Source organism: Anopheles ziemanni, chromosome 2, assembly GCF_943734765.1.
Source record: "Anopheles ziemanni chromosome 2, idAnoZiCoDA_A2_x.2, whole genome shotgun sequence".
Taxonomy (NCBI): domain Eukaryota; kingdom Metazoa; phylum Arthropoda; class Insecta; order Diptera; family Culicidae; genus Anopheles; species Anopheles ziemanni.
This window is the reverse complement of record NC_080705.1, coordinates 81,530,874-81,537,373: the sequence shown is the minus strand read 5'-3', so window position 1 is coordinate 81,537,373 and position 6,500 is coordinate 81,530,874.

Below are 6,500 nucleotides of genomic sequence, written 5' to 3'. Positions count from 1 at the left end.
TGATTATAGCAGAAAAGTTTATGAACGGCACAGCACTGTTTTTAGAAAAATCTAGTTAGTTAAAAAATAGTTAATAACTCTTCATAATTGTGGGATCCTTCGGAATAATAATTTATAATTTCTAAACGTTGACCATCCGCAGTGTTCGGCTGCGGGCGGTTGCCGAAAAATTTAATTACATGGGTAATGAAATTCGTTATCAAACAAATGTTTATAATGCAATAACTGGATTATTAAAGAATCTCAACTAATAAAACAAATGCCAATTTAATCAGTATTTGAAGTTAAAAGTTTGAAGAAATGATTTTTAGTTTCGTTTAATTAATTGTTCACAAGTCTTATGAATTCATTCATATCTTAATAACTAAGGATCTTGTCCCAAACACGGGTATTTTTACCAATCACGTATTAGTATAAAAATGTAGCACAGTTGCGAAGCTGTCAGTTTTAAACCCAGGAATAATTCGCCCGCCGGTTTATCTCACCCGGACAATCAATCTCTTACAATATTTTAACATTGTTTTCTTTCATATAATATTTATCTCAACATATTTCAACAAGCTAGCAGCATATCACATTGGTTTTAGAAGCAAAGTTTAATCTATACTTAAAAGTTTCTAAAATTATTGCCAATTGCCAAAGAAAATTCATCAATCATCAAATGCAATAGATGACTTCGGAATAATGAATTACAAAATTGATAATGTTGTTTCGAACCGTACAAATGTAGGAGTCAAGTTTATAAAGCTAACCAAATTTTATTTTCTTTTCTATTTGTTTTTGAAACACGTTATGTCATTATTTGGCAGTTTTCAGTTTTACAAAAATAAAAAGGGTCTAAAATCGATTATAGTGGCATGATCATGTATTGTTTTATAGTCAATCAATTTCGTCAAGACAATTTCAAATATTCCTAGTTCCAAATTGTTGGTCTTATCAAACGTTACATGTAAGTGAATTAATTCATATGTCGAACGAAAAGAAAGTTATCAATCAACGGTTTTATTTTCAACACCTTACGCTTCGGTCGTCATTTTTCTATCTACGTTTTTAATTGTAATCAGAAGCTGGCTTAGTTTGTTCAAAATAGATGAGTTATTCGTGGTGCTTGTTACCAATTCACAGAAAAACTAATCGCCCGCGTTTTGGAAAAGGAAAAAAAAAATGGTAGGAGCAAACATTGTACGTGTGCACTGGGCGCATTAGTAAAGGTTGACCAACCTACAAATCACACCGCAATAACCGGAGCCGCGCGCCGTGCGCTTGAGCTAAGCGGCGTTAAATGGATTCGGAATGCCGCCGCTGCGTGGCAGGTTGCTGGTTGGAGCTGGCTGGCAGATTCATGCTAATCGGCCGATCGCATGAATATTTTGTGCATACGATGGTGAGGTGGTCGAGATGGGGCGAGTCTAGACGCCCTGCGCGCCGTTCGATCGAGCCAACGATCATACACAAATCTGGCAAACCCAGGCAACCCAGCCAGCAGCACCGTAGCAGCAAAAGCGCTAATGAGGCCAATCCACCGGGGAGAAGTGTGAATCGATCGTCGATTTTGTTTGGTGAAACTATCTCGCTCGCCGGTTTTCGAATGTTGGTGGCTCAGTTATCTTTCCGCCATTTGCGGGCAACAAGCCCAGCAAGTGAGTGAAACTCGATAATCTAGATCTGTTCGTTTTAGGAACGGAAAAACAATCAGCATTTCGTTACTGTGTTTTGATTTGCTGGTGTTTTTTCTTTCTTTCGGGTTGCTTCCTGCGAAAAGGAGGGCCTGGGATTTCAGTGCCGCAGCGGCAGCAGCCCACACAGGGCTCTCGCCCCGGTCCAGCGTGGAAAGCCGGAAGAAAATCGCTCGCAATTACGCACCCAAAACCGATCGAGGGTCGCTACTTTCGTTGAAACAATTTGCAACATTATTATCGCTAATTGAATTAAACGTCTTAAACAATAAAAAGGAAACCCCGAAGAAAGATGCGGCCAATGTCAATAGCTATATTTTATTAGAGCTAGAAAATTACCTAACTGTGCACAGCGCGTTTCCAGACGCTGGATGCAGCTGAAGGGAAGAAAGGAAAGGGGCAGAAGCAGAAAAGCCACACTCCACGCAATTACGGCCGAGGGCAGCTGGCTGCGTGTGAAGGGGTGCGTTGCTGCCAGCGAAACAAATACGATTGAGCCATAATTGGATAACTTCTGCGGCTCGTGTTGTTTAATAAAACATTAAAATATGAATTGTAGACCATTTCTTTCAATGGATGCCGTTTTGTAAAAGAGGGGTTGGTTAGTTTTCCGATGGGTTCGTTTCGTGCCCTGCCAGTCTGTAGTCCGATTGTTTTATGTTCGTGTTTCTAAGTGAATTTAATTTTCATTTTCGTTTGAGATTTACCGTAATACACATAAATGAGACACTTTTGTTTTGAACGTGATTTTACACAAAGGGCAAAGTGCACAACATTTTTCTCATTTCAATATAATTTATTCCACTTTGAAGAACGTGTTAGCTCTTAAAAAGCGAATAATGTGTCGCGTACATATTATAACTAACATTCATATTGAAACATAACAACTAACATAACATTTCAAATGTATGATTGCCAACAAATGGTACAATTTAGTTGATGTTTTGTCAGGGTTTGTTATTTCAGAGGGAATATACTGCACCATTTCTCGATGTGCTTTCCTCTGTATTTTTAGGTTTCGAAATCGATCTATTGTTTAAGTTACAAATAATTTAAAAAAAGACATAGAGTTGTAATTTCACTTAAAGTTGGATAAATTGCTATATTTTCTCTTTTAAGAAGAGATTTCTTAAATTCAAAAAAGGAATTTTATAGTTGACAATTGGTAATGTACAGTATTTAATAATCACAAAAGATTAATATAAACTATGTCTGGTCAATGATCCATTCATATTTCATTCTAACATCCAAATAGTTAAAACTCAGTTTGTGTAGCTTTTCGATACTATAGTGACGTACATATGACTCAATAATAATTTTTAATTCTCCTCCTTTTATTCTGTTTCGTGAAATGATAGACAACCGTGAAGGTCTACTACATCTAGGGCCTGGACGGGTAGCAAAAGTTACACCACATGCAATACAAATAGACTTGAACCGATTGACTTAAAAGCTCAAAATCAATGCTTTAGGTAGGACATTTTTCCTAAACCTTTTAACAACGAGTTGTTTATGTCGGTGATTCGATAACATCCATATCTTCCGCCAGTCGTCACTATTACCACACACTGCATTGAAAACCTTGAGAAGTCCCTCTGGCAATAAAAAGGAACACAGTGTCCACATGTTTTACACTGTACCATAAAATTTAGTGCACCTTCAAATCACTCGACGCTACCATGTGGAAACGTTCCAATGCGGCTGCAGAAGCTGGACATTGTGACGGGTTTCGAGAGTGACAAAAGTGGCCGATACGCATATGTGTGCCATATCGGCGCTTATCCGATGCGTCCCGCCGTGTAATGGATGGAAAATAGAGCGGGCCATTGCGGTGTACCAAACGCGATTTTTCTGATTTCCACCGGATAGGCGCCGGTCTTCCGTGCGCGGAACAATAGACGAGCCCGCGCGAGTTCAAGGACGCAGCTCTATGCCGCCGGACGGAAAAGTATAAACGGTACCGCCTCGAATGAAACGAAACGAACCGAAAAGAGAAATAAGTATAACATTCAAAAATTAAAAAAAAAACCCCAAAAAAAACGCATAACACATTCCATTTGGCCGTTCCAATTAAAACCTTGGCCGTGACGAGCACTGATGAAATTCAGTCGATCAGTTGGTTTCATCCCCCCTCTCCCTCTCTTTCCATCTCTTTTGTTCAGGGCTGGGCCGGAATACCGGAATCTCCAGTCGGACGGAATGGAATCCTCCGAGGTTCCGAGGTCCGGGTTTCAGGCCTAGTCAGGCGTGTCACACATAAAGAGAAAGTGTCGTCCACACGGTCACGTTTGTTTTCATTTGCATAGAGATGCTTGCGCATGCCATCGATATTGGGCCGTTGCCACGGTCCGGGAAGAAGGACAGGTTTGTCCAAATTTTGGGCCCGGTGGATTTCTAAATACTTACCGTCGTGGCAGCGAAACAGTCGTACACACGTACACACGGCCACAATCGGGCCAAGAGGCACGTGAAGAAACGCTGCGCCGGGAAATGAGCCAGTACAAACCCCAAGGGAGGGTTCGTCGCTTCCCGCATTGTGTCTTTCGTTGGCCGGCGAGATGCGAGCCGCGTTTATTTGTTCGTTTCATGCGGCCTGTTGATATGCTGATGTGTTGCGAGAAAAAAAATGTGTTCATTTCCCAGTGTTTTACCCCTTTGCGCAGGTTGTTTTATTTTTTCCCTTCGTGTTGATAGATGTTGTTTCTTTTTTTTTAGTCACTCTCTCGTTTTCCACGTTTCCCACAACAGGTTAGGAGGTACGGTTCATTTTGGTGTCAACCCGGCGTATGATACACCCCGCCGCCTGTGCCTTCCCATGTTTTTGCCGCCGATTAAAACGTATGCAAGGACCGTCCTCATCGCGCGGTGACAGTCAGGGACTTTCGCCACGGTCTAGGTCAACCGCGTATTTATGCATACGCCGTACCTTTTGCCACGCCACCATCATCGCGCTCCGCGGTGTTTGCATATCGATCGTGCGCGCCTGGGAATCAATTTGGGCGAAGACAGGAAAAAAAATCAACCGCCTCTCTACCTCCCCAAAAATGGCTTATGATTTCACCGGAGCCCTCCGCAAGGTGCAAAAAGGTTGACGGGAGGGGAAGAAAAGAAAAATCATTCATTCGTTTACGGAAACAATTATCATAGTGGTGATTGACAAGAGGGTTTTGACGGGGCGCTACAGCTTTCTACCGACTCCCAAGTCCGAGTATTTGCACCGAGGATCGGAAAGCAAATTATTTTCTACAAACAGATATGCTAATCGGTTTGCGTTTTAATCATGTGAGGAAAATTGATTTGCATACACCGGACAATGTAAATTAACCCGAAACAGTGTACAGTAGCTTCTCATATGGTTAATAAATAGACGTGAATGGTTGAATATATTTTCAACGATTATTTGCGGTGCTTTGAGCGAATGACAATCCCTTTCTAACTTTACCGTGCTATGCTTTGCACAAACTGCTCAATCTGGAACGAACTGATTTGGAAGTTGGCAAAGCAACGCCACAGAATGCAATGCATCATCAAGCGCCGTTCCGTTTCCATTTAAAGCGCACAAACGGTGTTTATGACATTTTAATTTATTGCTCGCCACGATTGCCAAACGGCAAAAACTGTGCCAACCAGTGCCGGGTGTGCTCCTTCCCTCTGCCCACCGCTCCACAGCCTTCGTGTGTTGGAGAGCTGGATTTGCGTGCCGGAGAAGGGAAGGTGCTTTTGGCCGCACCTGCACCGAAACGGCGAGAAGGTTCGTCGCCTGATACACCGCGCACCGCGCGCAAGTCTTTTGATTTTGGACCGGGGTTTTTCGTAGTTCCGTGCAGCCGCAGCTGTGGTAGGTAGCTAGTAGGACTCGCGCAACCGATCTTCGATCTCCTCAACCCCCGTTTGGCCATCCGTAATGGGTGGTCAGTAGCTACCCCTGCTCTAATGTCGTCTCGCATGATAAACCTGTTCAGAGCAACGCGAAGGGAGGATATTACTCAAATATACGCGCTGTTACTATCATCATGACCGGGTCCGCGCGCGCTATCAAACCCGTCGCCTCCCAGTTTTCTCCACCGGCCAATCGACCGATCCGGCCACATTCCATCGGCAGCCACACATCATCACCCAAGTGGTGGTGGGTTGGCGCAAAAGTGGCACAAGACACGAAACAATTTCTTCAATGGAATTCCATTCTGTTTGTGTGTTTATATTCGTAACGTGGTTGGTTCGATACAGCGTCGTTGGAAGGGACCAACCGAAGAAGTGGGAGAGAAAAAAAACAGCATAGCCAACACTACTGGGAGTGCCGCTTACGTAGTGTGTTTTTTTTTCTTCATCCTTCTTTTCTCGTGAACCGCGATCGTGTCTTTCAATAATATGTGTGCACGGATGTCGGATACATGTCAAGAAGCTAGAGAGAAAGACGCGATAGTCGAAGATCACACCGCGATGATCGAAAACGGGCACAAGAGCGAGACAATGGTGAATCAACGAGATGTGATAAAGAAAACGAAAGAGAGAGAGCGAGCGAGCGAGCGAGCAAGAGGGAAGGCTAGCGGGAGAAATCTTGAAGATCAAGAAATCAGACGCGAAGGGATCGGCCGCGTGCGAAAGAGAGGGCAGGTCAAAAAGGAAAACTAACTTCGGTAGGCTCATCTGGTGGTGAGATACACACAACATGCCAGCCAGCTCCATGCATACCGTTTCAGCACCCGTTAAGAGGATGGATACGTGCGTACGATGGTATAGGTGCTGGGAGGTGGGAGATTATACAAGAATTTGTCACGTCACTTGTTTTGGCTCCCACCACCCGAAGGGCTTCAGTGGGACAGA